This window comes from Rattus norvegicus, chromosome 10 (genome assembly GCF_036323735.1).
Source record: "Rattus norvegicus strain BN/NHsdMcwi chromosome 10, GRCr8, whole genome shotgun sequence".
In the NCBI taxonomy this organism is placed as follows: Eukaryota; Metazoa; Chordata; class Mammalia; order Rodentia; family Muridae; genus Rattus; species Rattus norvegicus.
The window spans coordinates 10,798,445-10,821,126 of NC_086028.1; the positions used below are offsets into that span (position 1 = coordinate 10,798,445).

General features: G+C 43.7%; 1 non-coding gene across 1 annotated transcript; it reads left to right on the forward strand.

Annotated features, from left to right (window-relative positions):
* Window positions 1-1,999: 1,999 nt before the first annotated feature.
* On the forward strand, window positions 2,000-2,143 carry LOC120095436 (small nucleolar RNA SNORA48). The gene has a single exon (XR_005490908.1). It is a non-coding gene; the product is annotated as a small nucleolar RNA SNORA48 (small nucleolar RNA).
* Window positions 2,144-22,682: the final 20,539 nt, after the last annotated feature.

The window sequence follows — 22,682 nt, forward strand, 5'->3', positions numbered from 1 at the left end:
TGAAACAATCCTGCATCTCTAGGATGAAGCCTACCTGATTGTGATTGATGGTCTTTTTGATGTGTTCTTGGGATTTATTGGCAAGTATTTTATTGAGTATTTTTGCATCTATGTTCATAAGAGAAATTGGTCTGTAATTCTCTTTGTTGAGTTTTTATGTGGTTTGTGTATCAGGGCAACTATAGCCTCATAAAATGGATTGGGCAATGTGTAAGGCATTGGCCCCCTCCAAGTCAGTACAGAGCACAGTCAGACACCAAATTCTCACAAAGGTGATTACCCTGGGGGGCGGGGGGAAGCAGGGGGTGCTGCCTCTGGATTGGCCAAAGGCAGATACAGCAGCAGATGTTTTTGCAAGAATGGGTTTTTAAGGGGAAAGAGGGGAGTCTGTGACAGAGTGAGTCAGTAAGTCCTGGTTGGAAATGCTAGCCAAATAATTAATTTTGATTGTTGGACTTTGGTGTTTTACCTCAGGAATGAGTCAATGGCCAAATACCAGAACTGACCTTGTGGGCTAGCTTTATGTAATTTAATGGTTTTTAGCAAGGGAGGGAAAGAGAAGGGTAAAGGGCAAAACACATTGTTGCCATGCTTGCTGTTCTTGAACCTACCTCAGAGCTCTCCAGTCCATCCTTTTGCTTTATTATTGGGTCACTGGGTGTTGGTCATGTGGGTGTCATTGTCTCCAGCTGTGTTTTGCTAACACTGGGGCACCATTAGGGACCCAATGAAACTGGAATGCTTGTCAAGGTCTGGATGAGCAGGCTATTTCATTGTATGTCCAGGGTCTGCCAGACCCTTCTGGGGCTAGGGAAGCTTAGGCAGTGCTGGAATGATCTGTGAGGTCATCTGAAGCTGGATGTTTTCCAGTTCTCTCGGATGCAGATTCCGAGGGAACACCTGGAGCTGGGGAGGGTCTGGAGCAGTTTGTAGTTTATTTTAAAGTCTGGAAGGACAGATAGACTAGAGACAGATAGTAAAGTTAAGGAGTTTAGAGGAAATATTTTATCTGAAACTTTTAGGCTCATGGTCTTGGTAGTTGAGGAAGAGGAGTTCCAAGACTAGAGAAAAGGGGAAAGATCCCACCCCCAGGAATAGACAAGTGGGGACATTTAGGCTGTTGGTTGACAGGAATACTTATCTGGAGTCCATTTGACCTGTGAGAGCTGGATTCAAGTTGACTTCCTAAAGCTTATACGAATCTTTTAAGTTTCTAAAAGTGATAAAAGTTTTAGATATATTAGCATTACCATTGTTTGTAATCTGGGCTGAAATTCGTCTTGTAGAAAGCTCAGTAGATGTATGTCTTTGCATCATAGTTAAAAGTCTGGGAATCCAAAAATGATCTGGGGTTTAAAGCATTAACATTTTTCACAAAAGGCTGGGTATATACATTGGGCAGAGTGTTTGCAGCACACTGAAGCATGTTTAAATCTATTTTTAAAAGACAAGTAAAGGAAATGTAATGTCTTGAGTTTGTGACTATGGTAATAGCAGCATTTCATTAAGGTTAGATTAATAGCTTATCGGGATGATATTGATTAATGCTAAATGGACTTTTGAAGTTATACTGTAACAGTGGCATAGAGAGAAATATGAAACAATGCTTTACATGCCTTAAATTACTTTCTCAAGACTCGTCCCTCAAACCTCACAGCTTCCCTAAGCTTTCATACCGTCAGACCTTAAAACACTTCTTTATACCTTGCATTTCCAGACTTTTGCAACTAAGCGTTCACACACTCCGGCCTTCATAACTTGCATTTACTTACCTTAACACATTTTCTTAGACTGCCGTAACTTCAGACCTATATAACTTGGTGAGTGGGAAAGGTAGGGGGTCCTACAGAGGAGATGGGGTGAGCTGTAAGAGATGAAAGGGTAGCCTGATGGGCTGCCCTGTGGGCAGGGTTGTTGCCTGTACTGATGATGGAGGGGTCCATCTGATGTGCCTCGCAATGAACCAAGCCCATCTGAGGGGATAAAAGAGAGACATTGGCCTCCCTGGCGATGGGCAAAAAGACACTCTGTTGGTGGTGGTGTTCCTATGTCAGTCAGGGGCAGAGCAGTCGGCAGTCCTTTGTTCATCGTAGCTTGATACCTACCTTAGTGCCCAAAACTGTTGTATGCCTAGAACATATAAAAATCAGATCAAATCGAATCAAATCCAGGCAAAGGAGCACAGGAAGAGGAAGACAGACAGAGACCCACAGACCTGCCCTCCAGCACATAGCACAGGAGGACCATAGATACCACTTGTCACCATGCCACACAGAGAAGATGGAGAATGTCACCAAGGGACCCACCAGCCACACGGCCAGCCTGCAGCAGGAGCCATCACAATGTGTGGGTATGTGGTGGTCAGAAGGGAGAGAAAGGGAAGTGGAGCAGCTTGAACATCGTGAAGAGCAGGGGAAACCAGAGACTTAAGGGTAGAGAGGAGGAGCCTCTGGGCCATCATGAGGTCCCAGCCAGAGCTGCCACTGAGGGCAATGTCTGAGTTGGTAGCTACACAGTGGCAGGGGTCAGTGTCTGTAGCTCAGATTACAATTAGAGAACATGGGGATGCCCCTGGTTAGGGCAGCCGCTAGGGACCACGTGAATGCCCTGGGACTGTGCATACCTGGCCTGCCCCCTCACTGGATGCAGCACTCTGGAGAGTGCTCCACCTCTCACCTGGCCCTGGTGGCAAGGGTGTAGGTGAGCCAGCCCCACAGACATGAGTATGGGAGAGCTGACCCTGCCACTCATCTGCCATGGGGCACCATGAGTGCAGAGGTGATGCTGTCCCCCTCTATGGCCCCTGCCACTTCTAGCAAGTGGGAAAGCTCCCCCTGGGATCCTGAACTCAGGAAAGTTGCTCCTGACCCGCACCAGCTTCAGCACTTGGGAGAGGTGGCCCTGTACCTTGTCTGAACAGCACAGTAGAGCTGGCCCTGGTGGCAGAGAGGCATGATTGGGGGTCACACATGAGTTGTCCCCAAGGGTTGAGCTTAGGAGAGCTGGCCCTGCCATCCCTCTGCTGTGAGGTAACCTGGACAGGAACAGATGCTCTCTGCCACCTCCCCCCATTGCTGCCTGAGGCAGCACAATAGAACTGGCCCTGATGGAGGGAGCTCAGGTGAGCTGGCCCCAAGGGAAAGAGCATAGGAGAGATGGCCCCATTGCTCACCTGGTGTGCGGTGACATGGGTGCAATGGTGACGCCCATAGCATCTACCCCTGCAGCTGTGTAGCCACAGACTCAGACATGGCCCTCAGTGGCAACTCTGGCTGGGACTTTATCATGGTACCAGATGGCAGGGCTGGCCACTCCACCCCTTGCCACCTGTAGTAGCTGGGACAGCTGGCCCCAGAGTCATGAGGGTGGGAGAGCTAGCCTTCCACCCCACTGGCCGTAGCACTGGGGAGAGTGGGCCCTGCACCTGGTCTGGCCAACACAGTGAAGCTGGCCCTGATGGCGAAGGCACAGATGAGCCAGCCCCAAGAATTTGCGGACAGGAAGACTGACCCAACCCCTTGCAGGCTACAGCACTTGGGAGAGTGGGCCCTGCACCTTGGCTGAGTAGGTAGCACAGTGGAGCTGAGGCAGGAGGTGTGGGTGAAGGTGAGCTGGCCCCCAAGGCAGGAGAGCAGGAGAAGCTGACCCTGCACCCTGCCTACAGTGACACTGGGTGGCCCAGTAGTGCTGGAGAGTTCGTAGAGAGCTCATTCTGGTCATATGGGTAAGGGAGAGCGAGTGAGCTGGCCAGCTCAGCTGCCACCCACGCCCAGATCTGGAGATCCGAATTGGCCCGCCCCAGAGTCTACATTGTCTGTGAACGGGCCAGTCCTGCTGTTCCAAAGATAGAAGATTTCCATGACACCGGGCAACAACAGGATAACCAGGAGGAGTCCTAATGAGGGTCCAATGTTGATGATGTCACAGAAGCCAGAGACCTCAAACCAGACCAATGACTCATTGCAATGAACATTTGCAAGTGAAGATGTGTGGACGATTGTGCAACACACTGCAAACACACTGTGACATACTATGGCTTCCACAATGAGATTTTTCTATACTTTGGTCTTATTAGGGTGTGTGTGTGTGTGTGTGTGTGTGTGTGTGTGTGTGTGTGTGTGTGTTATTTGGCAGAGGCTTGGTTACAAGGGTGAAGAGAGGATATGAGGGGACATGGAGATGAGCAGAACTGAGGTACATGATGTGAAAATCACAAAGAATCAGTAGAAAGTTATAAAAAAGAAAGAACTTATCCTCCCCATAAAAAGAGAGTGTGAGGAGATTATAGCTATATGAAGAGTTAATAATTGAGTTGTCTTTTGTGTTAGAAATCTTTAATCCTTTCAGATGGCTGAGTATATTAGCAAGCTATGGAAAGTTTATTTGAAGTCTGTACGTGGTGATTTGGAAGGCATTGGTGAGAGTTATTAATTTTTTAAGAGTAACTGCCATTGACTTCAGACACACCAGAGGAGGGCATCAAATCCCATTACAGATGTTTGTGAGCCACCATGTGGTTGCTGGGAATTGAACTGATGACCTCTTGAAGAGCAGTCAGTGCTCTTAACCGCTGAGCCACCTCTCCAGCCCGAGAGTTATTAATTTTGTTGATTGGTAGTGTGTAGGGTTAAGGAGATTGCCTCAACAATGGCATCATCTGAGACCACTGCATATACAATCTAGGGTGCAGGGTGTACCTGGAAGAGAATGGGGGACAAGAGACGCGAAGAAGGACACCAAGACAAGAGTCTGATCAAGGCGACAATTTTATTTTTTCCCAAGGCTGAATTTATACCATAACAGGGGTAACAGAGAGATGGGGGAAGTGGGACGCATTTACACAGGCCAAGGACACAGTATTCGTGTGGTCAGCTGATGTCAGCAGGATGTTGATTTCTCAGAAAGGTTACAGGTCATCACATTGGGCATCCTGATGTCAGATGTATTTCTCAGCAAGGTCACAACTTTATCATATCATTATTCATCCTGACCACCAGATTTGTATTAGTCTTCTGCAGCTGGCTGGGGATCTTCTATGAACCTAGTCATACTTAACTCTAACTATACTATTAACATCAATAATGGAGGGTTTTAAGGGGCTGGGGATTTAGCTCAGTGGTAGAGCGCTTACCTAGGAAGCGCAAGGCCCTGGGTTCGGTCCCCAGCTCCGAAAAAAAGAACCAAAAAAAAAAAAAATGGAGGGTTTTAAGGGCATCGCTCCCAACGTGCATATCCTGTAGCACGGTAGCCATCTGTGAGGAAGGAACTGCCATCTGTGTAAAGAGTGTATATGCCAAGGTTGGTTGGCATCCATGGGAGGCCTCCCCTTCTTTGAGAAGGGGAGGCAGGATGGATGGAGGGACGGAGAGGAAAGAACTAGGAGGAGAGAAGAGAGAAGAAGCTGCACTCATGATGTAAATGATACAAATAAAAAACAGATATGAAGTTTGGAATGGAAGGTTATGAAGGGGTTCTTGGATAATATTGGGAGGGGAAATAGAATGTGTATGATCAAGATACATTACATACATATATGATATTCACGAAAGCTAAATAAAAATTATTTTGAAAAGAAAGTGTAGACAGAAGCAGTCAGAGGAAACTCTTGTATGTGTGAGGGATAGGGAGGAGGTCTTCAAGAGTCTTTAAGTAGGGGTGAAGAGGGTCTAGGAAATGTTGGAGTAAAGAGATTAAGTGTGGAGGGATTGAGGGAAGGACAGGTAAAAAATGTGAGTGATGACTTTCCCCTAAGAGAAGTTTGGAGGACTAGAATCCAAGATGGTGGAAGGGACTGGAGTCCTTTCTAAGTTAGGAGTTTAGGAAGAGAGAGTGGGGGGAATAAATGGGAAAGAGGGAAATCCCAGAGATACATTGTTAAATTTAGAGATGAACAGAGAGGTTGCAACAAGAGCACAAAGACAGGGATGCCAGCCGAGGATGCTGATATCTAGAGTTTTTGGAGAGATAAGAGAAGGGATCTAAAGATAAAGGTCAGTCCTAGAGAGTGTTTTAAAATCTCAAGGGCATACCCTTGTGTTTTGTAAGTGTAAAGATAGAAATGACTGCAGAGATCCGGGAGGTAGAGGCCAGGGCTGAAAGAGCATTTTGAAGCTTTGGTTGGTTGGTTGGTTGGTTGGTTGGTTGGTTGGTTGGTTGGTTGGTTGGTTGGTTGGTTGGCGTTGGCTTGGCTTTGGTTTTGGTTTTGGTTTTAGTTTTTCAAAACAGGACTTCTCTGTGCAGCCTTGAGTGCTCTGGAACTCACTGTTGACCAGGGTGGTCTTGAACTCATATATCTGCTTGCCTCTGCCTCCTGAAAGCTGGGATTAAAGGCCCAGATGTGCTTTGGAATTTGAAGAATTTCTTAATGGGAGGAAAAGGCTCATGGGGAGATCTAGAAGCAGCTTGGTGAAGAGAATATACCATAAATGAGTAGGAACTCATGAGTGGAAAAGATTGGCCATTCCCAAAAAGGAAAGCAGTTTGGATTCTGTTGAGGGTGGAGATAAGAGGCAGAAACAGGCAAGGCTGTCTAAAGTGAGGTGTCTGTGGATTGCAGTGAGAGAGGATCCAGCATAGGTGACTTTGGAAGATGAGAGTTGAACTTCGGAAGGTGAGATCTGGAACCCTTTGGAGCCAAGAAAATTGAGGAACAAGACAGGGTCAGATTGGCTACAGGAGAGGGAAGGATTGAAACCAGGTCAGTATGGCCTGGAAAGGAACCCTACAGAAAGGAACTATAGAGTGGAGAAGGACAATGGCAGTGTGAACGGAGCAAAGGTCTTGGACCTGGTGGAAGATTCAGTTAGGTTTCTGATGGTCAATATGGAGGTACTGTAGGGTAAAGAGATGGGGCACAGAAACTGCATGGATAAAGGGAGTGAATGTTGGATTTGAGGCCTCTAAGGGTAGGGGTATTGGGGTTTAGAGATGTAGGCAAAGATGTGTGTGTGTGTGTGTGTGTGTGTGTGTGTGTGTGTGTGTGTGTACTAGGAGTTTTGGAATTTTTAAGAGTGAGAGAGTGTACAAATAGGAGCTAAGGAAAGGAAGAAGGATGCATGGGTGTCTTGGGAGCTGTTCTCAGGGTAGAAGGCAAAATTCATCTTCGTTTTGGAAAGGATATCTCTTTTCAGTCAGGGCATGAGGGTCTGAGGAGAAAGGAGTAAGAAGGGGGAAAGGGTTTGAAAGATCAAGTTAAGGGTAGAATTTGAAGGAGTCCGAAGGACTGGTTATGTACTCTGACTATGGGTGAGGGAGAGAGGCGAGTGGGGTGACAGAGGAATGTGATAAGGCCACCTGACACAGGAAGCGAGAGCCTAGGATCCTGGAGAGGTTTTGGTGTGGGTTTGGGCAAGCCAGTTGGTTACTATCACCAGAGATCTAAGAAGGATAAACTATAGAAGGAGGGTATGATAGCTATTGCTGGTTGTCAACTTGACTACATCTGGAATGAACTACAATCCAGACATGGAGGACACACTTGGAATCCAGATGTTGAGGCTGGAAGACACAGGCTTCTGACTCAGATCTTGACACGGAGATCTTGAGGCATATTGGCCATGAAAATCTTAGGTCCAGACAAGATGGTACATACCTTTAATGCCAGGAGACTGAGGCAAGCATATCTTTGAGCTCAAGATCAGCTTGGGACAAAGCAAGTTCCAGATCCAGGAATGTGTGGTACACACCTTTAATCTTAGCCACACTTCTGCTGGAGGCCCACAGGAGGACATGGGAAGAAGTCTCACTCTTCTTCACCTGCTCGCACTTACTTGCCAGCACATCTGTTGGAACCTACCTCTTCAGGATTCCAGCTTATAGAGAAGACCGAGTCAAACGATTATCCTCAGGGGACTGAGCAATTACTTTCCGTTCATGGCTGCCCATTGTTGGGTTAGTTGGACTAGAGGCTGTAAGTCATTACAATAAATTCCCTTAATATACAGAGACATCCCATAAGTTCTGTTACTCTAGAGTATGCCAACTAATACAGAGGTATATTCCAAACAGTCTACCTATATATCAATTAAAATATATCTGTTAAAATCAATATTCTTCCCTTGGTCCTTATGTCCATAAAAGTGTAAAGGTTGTCATTTTTTTTTCATTTTCTAGGGGAATGTAAGGGCTATTTTTTGAGTGCTAAGATGCACCAGTAAAGTTGGTCTGATTTGGAACTTTCAGTCAGAATAGAGACCGGATTCTCTCTAGTGAAGACTAGTGGTGGGCTGGAGCCAGGGTTCTTAAGTGGCCAGTAGTGAGATTCCCTGGAAGGGAGGAGCTATTACCCAAGCTCCATCACCATGAGAGGGACACAATGGGTGTGAGGAGAAATCTGGGGCCAGTCAAGGGGATTTTTGGATGTTTATGAATGGACATTGACTTGCATGTAATTTTAGGAAGCACGATTCCCCTTGCCTGGTCTCCTTGCCACACCTGCTGGCTCCACTTCATCCAGTCCATTCCTTCTGAGAATACCCGGAGCCACCACTAGAGTCTGCCGACCACCAACGACTGTCCAGGTTTCACTCAGCTCCCACACTAGCTCTTTCGGTCTCTGCTTGCTGCTTGCCCGGTGCCACAATGGCCACCCGAGTCTCACGCAGCTCCCATTAGCACCATGAAAGGAAAACACTAGAGACTTGTATATTTTAAAACTGGCCAGATAACTCAAAGGTTGGGTGAAGAATATCCTGCCCCATCTTCCTTGGCCTCCGCAATTACCTGTGGAGGCCACGAACTATCGTTGCTCCGAGAAACCTATGCCTGCAGCTCCTTGTCCGTCTGCCGTCTGGACCAACTCCCAATCCTCTTCTCCCTTCTCTTCCTGTCCTGACGGAAATCCTGCCTTTTCTTTCCGCCCAACGATTAGTTTCTGCCATCTTTTATTTAGCCAATCAACAATTAGGGAAACAATTAGGGACACTCCCCAACAGAAAACTGACAATCAAACTGAGCTGAATGAAGTGTGCCTATTGGCTATCCACTGTGGCCAATGAAGGCCGTGGTGGAGTGCACTCTCCCCACCCCACAAAACAGATATTCATTAGGCATCACCCAGTGTTTTGGGGAATGTTCAGGATGGTTAATAAGGGAAAACCCATCAATTAGCCACTGATGGATAAATGAATAGGCATCAGCTGGTCCAGAAACTGTGAGAACTGGGTTGAAGGTCCTGTAGACTGATTTGAGTCATGGCACCAATGTAAGGAGCTGGCCCCCTTAGATTGGTACGGGGCACACCTAGACACCAAATTCTCAGCACAAAGGAGATGTAGTGCCCTGGATAGGCAATCAGAGGAGAGGAGTGCTACCTCTGGATCAGGCCAAGGCAGACAGCAAGCAGCAGACTTTTTATGAGTGGATTTTTAAGGAAAACGGAGGTAGTCTGTGCTAGGGTCCTGGTTGGACATGCTAGCCAAATAATAAATTTTTATTGTTGGACTTCAGTGTTTTGAGTCAGTGGTCAAATAAGGCGGGCTTTAGGAATATAATCTAATGGTTTTTAGCAAGGAAGAGAACAAGAAGGATAAAAGGCAAAACCTACTGTTGCCATGTTCGCCATGTTCTGGCCTTTTAGAGAGTCCTTCATAATGCTCCTTCTATTTTCAGGAATAATTTGAGGAGTATTGGTGCTAACTCCTCTTTGGAAGTCTGGTAGAGTTCTACGTTAAAAATACTATATCTTAGAGACTATATCTATGTTGGCACATAGAAACTTGCTCCAGTTTCTGTCTTTTTCTGGATCTTCCACAAATGTGTTGCCGTTCTTCCATGAAGTGGACCTGTTGTCTGGCCCTGAGCTTTTTTTTGGGGGGGGGTGGCAGCTTTTAATGACTGCTCCTATTCTGTTCCACTAATGGTCATAGGTTTATTTACATTGTTTATCTGATCTCGATTTAACTTTGGAAAGTGGTACCTATCAAGAAAACGGTTTCTTTTATATTTTCCAATTTGCTGGCGTACTCCTTTCTAAATTATGCCCTTAGGATTCTCTGGATTTCTTCAGTATCTGTTGTTTTGGACCCCTTTTATTTCTGATGTTGTTAATTTGGATACTCTCTCTCTGTGTTGATTTTCTCAAAGAACCGACTCTTGTTTCACCGATTCTTTACATTGTTCTCTTTGTTCCTGTTTTATTGGTTTCAGCCCTGAATTTATTTCCTCTGTCTACTCCTTTTGGGTGTGCTTACTTCTTTCCGTTCCAGAGCTTTCAGGTGTGCTGTTAATTTGCTAGTATGAGATCTCTACAATTTTTATGTAGGTGCTTCGTGCTATGAACTTTCTTTTATGAACAGCATTTTTTTTTATTAACTTGAGTATTTCTTATATACATTTCAAGTGTTATTCCCTTTCCCGGTTTCCGGGCAAACATCCCCCTCCCCCCTACCCTTCCTTATGGGTGTTCCCCTCCCAACCCTCCCCCCATTGCCGCCCTCCCCCCACAGTCTAGTTCACTGGGGGTTCAGTCTTAGCAGGACCCAGGGCTTCCCCTTCCACTGGTGCTCTTACTAGGATATTCATTGCTACCTATGAGGTCAGAGTCCAGGGTCAGTCCATGTATAGTCTTTAGGTAGTGGCTTAGTCCCTGGAAGCTCTGGTTGCTTGGCATTGTTGTACATATGGGGTCTCGAGCCCCTTCAAGCTCTTCCAGTTCTTTCTCTGATTCCTTCAACGGGGGACCTATTCTCAGTTCAGTGGTTTGCTGCTGGCATTCGCCTCTGTATTTGCTGTATTCTGGCTGTGTCTCTCAGGAGCGATCTACATCCGGCTCCTGTCGGTCTGCACTTCTTTGCTTCATCCATCTTGTCTAATTGGGTGGCTGTATATGTATGGGCCACATGTGGGGCAGGCTCTGAATGGGTGTTCCTTCAGTCTCTGTTTTAATCTTTGCCTCTCCCTTCCCTGCCAAGGGTATTCTTTTTCCTCATTTAAAGAAGGAGTGAAGCATTCACATTTTGATCATCCGTCATGAGTTTCGTTTGTTCTAGGGATCTAGGGTAATTCAAGCATTTGGGCTAATAGCCACTTATCAATGAGTGCATACCATGTATGTCTTTCTGTGATTGGGTTAGCTCACTCAGGATGATATTTTCCAGTTCCAACCATTTGCCTACGAATCTCATAAACTCGTTGTTTTTGATAGCTGAGTAATATTCCATTGTGTAGATGTACCACATTTTCTGTATCCATTCCTCTGTTGAAGGGCATCTGGGTTCTTTCCAGTTTCTGGCTATTATAAATAAGGCTGCGATGAACATAGTGGAGCACGTGTCTCTTTTATATGTTGAGGCATCTTTTGGGTATATGCCCAAGAGAGGTATAGCTGGATCCTCAGGCAGTTCAATGTCCAATTTTCTGAGGAACCTCCAGACTGATTTCCAGAATGGTTTTACCAGTCTGCAATCCCACCAACAATGGAGGAGTGTTCCTCTTTCTCCACATCCTCGCCAGCATCTGCTGTATGAACAGCATTTTTATTGTGCCCTGTAAGTTTGGGTATGTTGTGTATTCATTTTCATTGAATTCTAAGAAGTCTTTAATTAATTTATTTCTGGCTTGTCTCATTTTTCATTTAGTAGAGTTGTTCAGTTTCCGTGAGTTTTGTTTTCTTTTGTAGTTGTTGATGTCCAGATTTAATCCGTGATGGTCTGACAGGATGCAGGGAATTATTTCAGTTTTCTTATATCTGTTGAAATCTGCTTTGTGTCCAAAGATGTAGTCAGTTTTGGAGAAAGTTCCATAAGGTGCTTGAGAAGAAGGTATATTCTTCTGTAATTGGGTGAAGTGTTCTGTAAATATCTGTTGGGTCCATCTGGTGTATGTCATCTGTTAGCAGCAGTATGTCTGTTTAGTGTCTGTCTGGATGACCTGTCCATTGGTGAGAGTATGGTATTGAAGTCTCACACTATCAGTGTGTGAGGAACAATATGTGATTTAAGCTATAGCAGTGTTTCATTTACAAAAACGGGTGCACTTATGTTTGACACATAGATGTTGAACTGAATTGCTATCTTGGTGGATTTTTCCTTTGATGAGCATGTAGTGTCCTTCCCCATCTCTTTTAATTAGTTTTTGTTTGAAGTCTATTTTGTTAGATATTAAAATGCCTACACTCTACCTAAGCTTGTTTCTTAGGTCCACTTGCTTGAATATCTTTTTCCAACCTTTTACCCTGAGGTAAAATTGTTCATTCTTGATGTTGAGGTGTATTTCTTGATTGAGGCAGAAGGATGTGTCCCTTTTGGCATCCATTCTGTTAGTCTGTGTCTTCTTATTGGGAAATCAAGGCCATTGATATTGAGAGATACCAATGACTAATGTTGTTGGTTCCTATTGTGGTGGTGGTAGTGGTGGTAGTTCTCTCTCTCTCTCTCTCTCTCTCTCTCTCTCTCTCTCTCTCTCTCTTTCTCCTCCCCCCCTTGTGTGTGTGCTTCCCTTCTTTTGATTTTACTGCTGTGAGATTATTTCCTATGTTTTCATGGGTGTAGTTAACCTTAAGTTGGAGTTTTCTCTCTAGCACCTCCTGTAGGGCTGTATTTGTAGATGGATATTGTTTAAATTTGACTTTATCATAAAATATCTTATTTTATCCATCTATGGAGATTCAGAGTTTTACTGGGTATAGTAGCCTGGGCTGGCATCTGTGGTCTCTTACTTTCTAGACCCTTCTGACTTTTAGAGTCACCATTGAGAAGTTAGAAGTCATTCTAATAGGTCTGCCTCTATATGTTACTTAGTCTTTTCCCCTTGCAACTCTTAATATTCCCTTTGTTCTACATGTTTAGTGTTTTGATTGTCATGTGGTGAGCAGGCTTCCTTTTCTGTGTGCTTCTTGTACCTTCATAAACATGTTCTTCTTTAGGTTAGGAAACTTTTCTTCTATGGTTTTGATGAAAATATTTTCTGGGCTATTGAACTGGTATTCTTCTCCTCCCTCTATTCCTATTAGTTTAGAGTTTGGTCTTTTCATAGTGTCCTGTTTCCTGGATGTTCTGTGTCAGGAATGTTTTTAAAGTTAACATTTTCTTTGACTGGTGCATCCATTTCTTTTATTATATCCTCAATGCCTGAGATTCTCTCTCCCATGTCTTGTATTCTGTTTAGTGAAGCTCATCTCTGAGCTTCCTGTTTGAATTCCTAAATTTTTCATTTCCAGAATTCCCTTGGTTTGTGTTTTCTTTATTGCTTCTATTTTCATTTCAGGGTCTTGAACAGTTTTACACTTGCTTGGTTTTTTTTTTTTCTTGGCTTTCTTTGAGGGATTTTTGTTCTATTTTTTTAATTGCCTTTTGCATTTATTTGTGTTTTCCTGGATTTCTTTATGGGATTTATTCATTTCCTCTTCAGTGACCTTTATCATCTTTATAAAGGTGGTTTTAATCTACACAATGGAATATTACTCAGCTATCAAAAACAATGACTTTATGAAATTCATAGGCAAATGGATGGAACTGGAAAATATCATCCAGAGTGAGGTAACCCAATCACAGAAAAACACACATGGTATGCACTCATTGATAAGTGGTTATTAGCCCAAATGCTTGAATTACCCTAGACGCCTAGAACAAATGAAACTCAAGACGGATGATCAAAATGCCTATGCTTCACTCCTTCTTTAAAAGGGGAACAAGAATACCCTTGGGAGGGAATAGGGAGGCAAAGTTTAGAACAGAGGCAGAAGAAACACCCATTCAGAGCTGCCCCACATGTAGCCCATACATATACAGCCACCCAATTAGACAAGATGGATGAAGCAAAGAAGTGCAGGCCGACAGGAGCCGGATGTAGATCGCTCCTGAGAGACACAGCCAGAATACAGCAAATACAGAGGCGAATGCCATCATTAAACCACTGAACTGAGAACAGGACCCCTGTTGAAGGATTCAGAGAAAGGACTGGAAGAGCTTGAAGGAGCTTGAGACCCCATATGTACAACAATGCCAAGCAACCAGAGCTTCCAGGGACTAAGCCACTACCTAAAGACTATACATGGGCTGACCCTGGACTCTAACCTCATAGGTAGCAATGAATATCCTAGTAAGAGCACCAGTGGAAGGGGAAGCCCTGGGTCCTGCTAAGACTGAACCCCCAGTGAAAGTTATTGTTGGGGGAGGGTGGTAATGGGGGGAGGTTGGGGAGGGGAACACCCATAGTGAAGGGGAGGGGGGCTAGGGGGATGTTGGCCCGGAAACCAGGAAAGGGAATAACATTCGAAATGTAAATAAGAAATACCCAAGTTAATAAAGATGAAAAAGAGAAAAGGTGGTTTTACAGTCGTTTTCTCATGCTTCAGCTGTGGAATATTCAGGGTCTGCTGTGTCAGGATATCTAGGCTCTAATGCAGACATATTGCCCTGACTGTTATTGACTGTGCTTTTACTCTGGCACCTGAGCATCTGGTTTTGGGCTGATTATAGATCTAGATGCTGATTTCTGGGATGCCAAGAGAGGATAGTCTGTGAGATAGAGAGGAGGGAAAGAAGACTGCAGCTGGCATTCTATTGCCACAGTAGGGATGAGCCTGAGGGATTGGGTGGGTTGGGGCGACAGAGAACATCTATCATTTTCACATCAATTCTGGTAAAAAGAACTCTGGCCCTTGGGTTACAAGACAAGTATTTTAGCAAGCGAACTACCTCCCCAACATCGTGTGTGTGTGTGTGTGTGTGTGTGTGTGTGTGTGTGTGTGTGGCCAAATAAGGTTGTAACTCAGCAATAGAGAGAGTCCTCCAAGCATGGATGAAGCCCTGAGTTCAACCCAGAACAGAAAGAAATCTATTTATATTTAAGAATGTTCTCTACTATACAAACCTTTTACCTCATTTTTTAAGGAAATGGCTAGATATATAGTCAATGACTGATCACTTTCATAGCATTTCAGAGCTCCATCTCTGGTAAAATAAAATAAAGTTAAAAAATAAATAAAAGGACACAGGGAAGTGGTGATGTGTGCCTTTAATTTCAGCACTTGGGAGGCAGAGAACAGCCAAGGGTACACAGAGAAACCCTGTCTGGAAAACCAATCCAAAAAAAAAAAAATAAGGGGGGGACAAACCAAAATGTAATAAAGGGAAGAAAAAACAAGACATGCGGCAGCAGCTCTCTGCTCCCAGACCCGGTGAGAGAGAGACCCAACCGCCTGGTCAGGTGGGCACTCCTGAGGCTGCAGAGCGGAAGAGACCACCAACACTGCTCACCCCTGCCCACATCCCTGGCCCAAGAGGAAACTGTATAAGGCCTCTGGGCTCCCGTGGGGGAGGGCCCAGGATCGGCAGGACCCCTGCGCCTGAGACACCGCCGGACCCTGAAGGAAACAGACCGGATAAACAGTTCTCTGCACCCAAATCCCGTGGGAGGGAGAGCTAAACCTTCAGAGAGGCAGACAGGCCTGGGAAACCAGAAGAGACTGCTCCCTGCACACACATCTCGGACGCCAGAGGAAAAAGCCAAAGACCATCTGGAACCCTGGTGCACTGAAGCTCCCGGAAGGGGCGGCACAGGTCTTCCTGGTTGCTGCCGCTGCAGAGAGCCCCTGGACAGCACCCCACGAGCAAACCTGAGCCTCGGGACCACAGGTAAGACCAAATTTTCTGCTGCAAGAAAGCTGCCTGGTGAACTCAAGACACAGGCCCACAGGAACAGCTGAAGACCTGTAGAGAGGAAAAACTACACGCCCGAAAGCAGAACACTCTGTCCCCATAACTGACTGAAAGAGAGGAAAAGAGGTCTACAGCACTCCTGACACACAGGCTTATAGGACAGTCTAGCCACTGTCAGAAATAGCAAAACAAAGTAACACTAGAGATAATCTGATGGCGAGAGGCAAGCGCAGGAACCCAAGCAACAGAAACCAAGACTACATGCCATCATCGGAGCCCAATTCTCCCACCAAAACAAACATGGAATATCCAAACACACCAGAAAAGCAAGATCTAGTTTCAAAATCATATTTGATCATGATGCTGGAGGACTTCAAGAAAGACTTGAACACACTTAGGGAAGCACAGGAAAACATTAATAAACAAGTAAAAGCCTACAGAGAGGAATCGCAAAAATCCCTGAAAGAATTCCAGGAAAACACAATCAAACAGTTGAAGGAATTAAAAATGGAAATAGAAGCAATCAAGAAAGAACACATGGAAACAACCCTGGATATAGAAAACCAAAAGAAGAGACAAGGAGCTGTAGATACAAGCTTCACCAACAGAATACAAGAGATGGAAGAGAGAATCTCAGGAGCAGAAGATTCCATAGAAATCATTGACTCAACTGTCAGAGATAATGTAAAGCGGAAAAAGCTACTGGTCCAAAACATACAGGAAATCCAGGACTCAATGAGAAGATCAAACCTAAGGATAATAGGTATAGAAGAGAGTGAAGACTCCCAGCTCAAAGGACCAGTAAATATCTTCAACAAAATCATAGAAGAAAACTTCCCTAACCTAAAAAAAGAGATACCCATAGACATACAAGAAGCCTACAGAACTCCAAATAGATTGGACCAGAAAAGAAACACCTCCCGTCACATAATTGTCAAAACACCAAATGCACAAAATAAAGAAAGAATATTAAAAGCAGTAAGGGAAAAAGGTCAAGTAACATATAAAGGGAGACCTATCAGAATCACACCAGACTTCTCGCCAGAAACTATGAAGGCCAGAAGATCCTGGACTGATGTTATACAGACCCTAAGAGAACACAAATGCCAGCCCAGATTACTGTATCCAGCAAAACTCTCAATTAACATTGATGGAGAAACCAAGATATTCCATGACAAAACCAAATTTACACAATATCTTTCTACAAATCTAGCACTACAAAGGATAATAAATGGTAAAGCCCAACATAAGGAGGCAAGCTATACCCTAGAAGAAGCAAGAAACTAATCGTCTTGGCAACAAAACAAAGAGAATGAAAGCACACAAACATAACCTCACATCCAAATATGAATATAACGGGAAGCAATAATCACTATTCCTTAATATCTCTCAAGATCAATGGCCTCAACTCCCCAATAAAAAGACATAGATTAACAAACTGGATACGCAACGAGGACCCTGCATTCTGCTGCCTACAGGAAACACACCTCAGAGACAAAGACAGACACTACCTCAGAGTGAAAGGCTGGAAAACAACTTTCCAAGCAAATGGTCAGAAGAAGCAAGCTGGAGTAGCCATTCTAATATCAAATAAAATCAATTTCCAACTAAAAGTCATCAAAAAAGATAAGGAAGGACACTTCATATTCATCAAAGGAAAAATCAACCAAGATGAACTCTCAATCCTAAATATCTATGCCCCAAATACAAGGGCACCTACATACGTAAAAGAAACCTTACTAAAGCTCAAAACACACATTGCACCTCACACAATAATAGTGGGAGATTTCAACACACCACTCTCATCAATGGACAGATCATGGAAACAGAAATTAAACAGTGATGTAGACAGACTAAGAGAAGTCATGAGCCAAATGGACTTAACGGATATTTATAGAACATTCTATCCTAAAGCAAAAGGATATACCTTCTTCTCAGCTCCTCATGGTACTTTCTCCAAAATTGACCATATAATTGGTCAAAAAACGGGCCTCAACAGGTACAGAAAGATAGAAATAATCCCATGCGTGCTATCGGACCACCACGGCCTAAAACTGGTCTTCAATAACAATAAGGGAAGAATGCCCACATATACGTGGAAATTGAACAATGCTCTACTCAATGATAACCTGGTCAAGGAAGAAATAAAGAAAGAAATTAAAAACTTTTTAGAATTTAATGAAAATGAAGATACAACATACTCAAACTTATGGGACACAATGAAAGCTGTGCTAAGAGGAAAACTCATAGCGCTGAGTGCCTGCAGAAAGAAACAGGAAAGAGCATATGTCAGCAGCTTGACAGCACACCTAAAAGCTCTAGAACAAAAAGAAGCAAATACACCCAGGAGGAGTAGAAGGCAGGAAATAATCAAACTCAGAGCTGAAATCAGCCAAGTAGAAACAAAAAGGACCATAGAAAGAATCAACAGAACCAAAAGTTGGTTCTTTGAGAAAATCAACAAGATAGATAAACCCTTAGCCAGACTAACGAGAGGACACAGAGAGTGTGTCCAAATTAACAAAATCAGAAATGAAAAGGGAGACATAACTACAGATTCGGAGGAAATTCAAAAAATCATCAGATCTTACTATAAAAACCTATATTCAACAAAATTTGAAAATCTTCAGGAAATGGACAATTTCCTAGACAGATACCAGGTATCGAAGTTAAATCAGGAACAGATAAACCAGTTAAACAACCCCATAACTCCTAAGGAAATAGAAGCAGTCATTAAAGGTCTCCCAACCAAAAAGAGCCCAGGTCCAGACGGGTTTAGTGCAGAATTCTATCAAACCTTCATAGAAGACCTCATACCAATATTATCCAAACTATTCCACAAAATTGAAACAGATGGAGCCCTACCGAATTCCTTCTACGAAGCCACAATTACTCTTATACCTAAACCACACAAAGACACAACAAAGAAAGAGAACTTCAGACCAATTTCCCTTATGAATATCGACGCAAAAATACTCAATAAAATTCTGGCAAACCGAATTCAAGAGCACATCAAAACAATCATCCACCATGATCAAGTAGGCTTCATCCCAGGCATGCAGGGATGGTTTAATATACGGAAAACCATCAACGTGATCCATTATATAAACAAACTGAAAGAACAGAACCACATGATCATTTCATTAGATGCTGAGAAAGCATTTGACAAAATTCAACACCCCTTCATGATAAAAGTCCTGGAAAGAATAGGAATTCAAGGCCCATACCTAAACATAGTAAAAGCCATATACAGCAAACCAGTTGCTAACATTAAACTAAATGGAGAGAAACTTGAAGCAATCCCACTAAAATCAGGGACTAGACAAGGCTGCCCACTCTCTCCCTACTTATTCAATATAGTTCTTGAAGTTCTAGCCAGAGCAATCAGACAACAAAAGGAGATCAAAGGGATACAGATCGGAAAAGAAGAGGTCAAAATATCACTATTTGCAGATGACATGATAGTATATTTAAGTGATCCCAAAAGTTCCACCAGAGAACTACTAAAGCTGATAAACAACTTCAGCAAAGTGGCTGGGTATAAAATTAACTCAAATAAATCAGTTGCCTTCCTCTATACAAAAGAGAAACAAGCCGAGAAAGAAATTAGGGAAACGACACCCTTCATAATAGACCCAAATAATATAAAGTACCTCGGTGTGACTTTAACCAAGCAAGTAAAAGATCTGTACAATAAGAACTTCAAGACACTGAGGAAAGAAATTGAAGAAGACCTCAGAAGATGGAAAGATCTCCCATGCTCATGGATTGGCAGGATTAATATGGTAAAAATGGCCATTTTACCAAAAGCAATCTACAGATTCAATGCAATCCCCATCAAAATACCAATCCAATTCTTCAAAGAGTTAGACAGAACAATTTGCAAATTCATCTGGAATAACAAAAAACCCAGGATAGCTAAAGCTATCCTCAACAATAAAAGGACTTCAGGGGGAATCACTATCCCTGAACTCAAGCAGTATTACAGAGCAATAGTGATAAAAACTGCATGGTATTGGTACAGAGACAGACAGATAGACCAATGGAATAGAATTGAAGACCCAGAAATGAACACACACACCTATGGTCACTTGATTTTTGACAAAGGAGCCAAAACCATCCAATGGAAAAAAGATAGCATTTTCAGCAAATGGTGCTGGTTCAACTGGAGGGCAACATGTAGAAGAATGCAGATCGATCCATCCTTATCACCCTGTACAAAGCTTAAGTCCAAGTGGATCAAGGACCTCCACATCAAACCAGACACACTCAAACTAATAGAAGAAAAACTAGGGAAGCATCTGGAACACATGGGCACTGGAAAAAATTTCCTGAACAAAACACCAATGGCTTATGCTCTAAGATCAAGAATCGACAAATGGGATCTCATAAAACTGCAAAGCTTCTGTAAGGCAAAGGACACTGTGGTTAGGACAAAACGGCAACCAACAGATTGGGAAAAGATCTTTACCAATCCTACAACAGATAGAGGCCTTATTTCCAAAATATACAAAGAACTCAAGAAGTTAGACCGCAGGGAAACAAATAACCCTATTAAAAAATGGGGTTCAGAGCTAAACAAAGAATTCACAGCTGAGGAATGCCGAATGGCTGAGAAACACCTAAAGAAATGTTCAACATCTTTAGTCATAAGGGAAATGCAAATCAAAACAACCCTGAGATTTCACCTCACACCAGTGCGATTGGCTAAGATCAAAAACTCAGGTGACAGCAGATGCTGGCGAGGATGTGGAGAAAGAGGAACACTCCTCCATTGTTGGTGGGATTGCAGACTGGTAAAACCATTCTGGAAATCAGTCTGGAGGTTCCTCAGAAAATTGGACATTGAACTGCCTGAGGATCCAGCTATACCTCTCTTGGGCATATACCCAAAAGATGCCTCAACATATAAAAGAGACACGTGCTCCACTATGTTCATCGCAGCCTTATTTATAATAGCCAGAAAATGGAAAGAACCCAGATGCCCTTCAACAGAGGAATGGATACAGAAAATGTGGTACATCTACACAATGGAATATTACTCAGCTATCAAAAACAACGAGTTTATGAAATTCGTAGGCAAATGGTTGGAACTGGAAAATATCATCCTGAGTGAGCTAACCCAATCACAGAAAGACATACATGGTATGCACTCATTGATAAGTGGCTATTAGCCCAAATGCTTGAATTACCCTAGATCCCTAGAACAAACGAAACTCAAGACGGATGATCAAAATGTGAATGCTTCACTCCTTCTTTAAATGAGGAAAAAGAATACTCTTGGCAGGGAAGGGAGAGGCAAAGATTAAAACAGAGACTGAAGGAACACCCATTCAGAGCCTGCCCCACATGTGGCCCATACATATACAGCCACCCAATTAGACAAGATGGATGAAGCAAAGAAGTGCAGACCGACAGGAGCCGGATGTAGATCGCTCCTGAGAGACACAGCCAGAATACAGCAAATATAGAGGCGAATGCCAGCAGCAAACCACTGAACTGAGAATAGGTCCCCTATTGAAGGAATCAGAGAAAGAACCGGAAGAGCTTGAAGGGGCTCGAGACCCCAAAAGTACAACAATGCCAAGCAACCAGAGCTTCCAGGGACTAAGCCACTACCTAAAGACTATACATGGACTGACCCTGGACTCTGACCCCATAGGTAGCAATGAATATCCTAGTAAGAGCACCAGTGGAAGGGGAAGCCCTGGGTCCTGCTAAGACTGAACCCCCAGTGAACTAGTCTATGGGGGGAGGGCGGCAATGGGGGGAGGGTTGGGAGGGGAACACCCATAAGGAAGGGGAGGGGGGAGGGGGATGTTTGCCCGGAAACCGGGAAAGGGAATAACACTCGAAATGTATATAAGAAATACTCAAGTTAATAAAAAATTATAAGCCCGTGGAAAAAAAAAAAAAAAAAAAAAAAAAAAGACATGCTGTGACCACGCTCCACCGCCTGTCAGCTTGTGGGAGACACAGCCAGAAACAATTCACACACATGGTAAAATACGCTTCAGACATTATTATTCCCTCCCTTGTGACTTCCCAAGGAGCCCTCTTCCTATAAGGCCTGCCAGGTCTCCCATAGACTTGGAAAGAAGGTGGCCAAGCAGCTGGTCACCATCGGAGTTGAGCGGCTTGTCAATCATCACAGCCAGCCAGCTGCACTCCTCCTGTTCCCACCCACAAACTAGAAAGAATTTTTAAAGACTGATTACCCATTCTTTTTTATTGGTTTGTTTGTTGTTCCAGCTGATGCCACAGTGGATGGCTGAATAATGTATTCTGCAGCCTCAGAGAATCATATTGCTATAAGACCAAGGATGAGACGAGATGTCCCCGAGTGCCTGGTACAGCCTTGTTTCTCCAGAACCCAAATTCTCTGGTTTCCTAATGAGATTGTTGTTCCTGATACTGGCAGATGTGTGGTGCCTGGAATGACAGACACTGTGACAAAGGTTTACAGACAGGGAGTTGGCACCATAGAAGAGATCAGGAAAGTAGTAAGTGGCATGATTTAAGGGATTACAGAGAAATAATAGTGCAGGAAGGGTTAAATGGGGCAAGGTGGTGAACAGGACAGGTAGAGCAGGAATAGAGAAGGGAAAACCAACACTAAGACATTTGGGAAAAGTCATATAGAAACTATGGAAACCTCCTAAAAGATGTAACACATACACACACTCAAATTATATATGTGTGTTATGTAAATAATTTATATGTATATATTATATATACACACATTTATAGTATATACTATATGTATAATTTATAGTGAAAACTAGAGAGATGGCTCAGCAGTTAGGAGAATTTGCTGCTTGTAGTGGTTTGAATAGGAATAGCACCCCAAAGACTCATGTGTTTGAAGGTCTGGCCCACAGTGAGTGGCACTACTATGAGGTGTGGCCTTGTTGGAGGAAATGTATCCCTGTAGGGACTGGCTCTGAGGTATCTGATGCTTAATCCCCAGGCTCAGTGACTCTGTGAGAGCCGCCTGCAGATCAAGATATAGAACTCTCAGGTGCACCTCCAGCACCATGTCTGCCTGCATACCACCATATTTCCCACCATGATGATACTGGA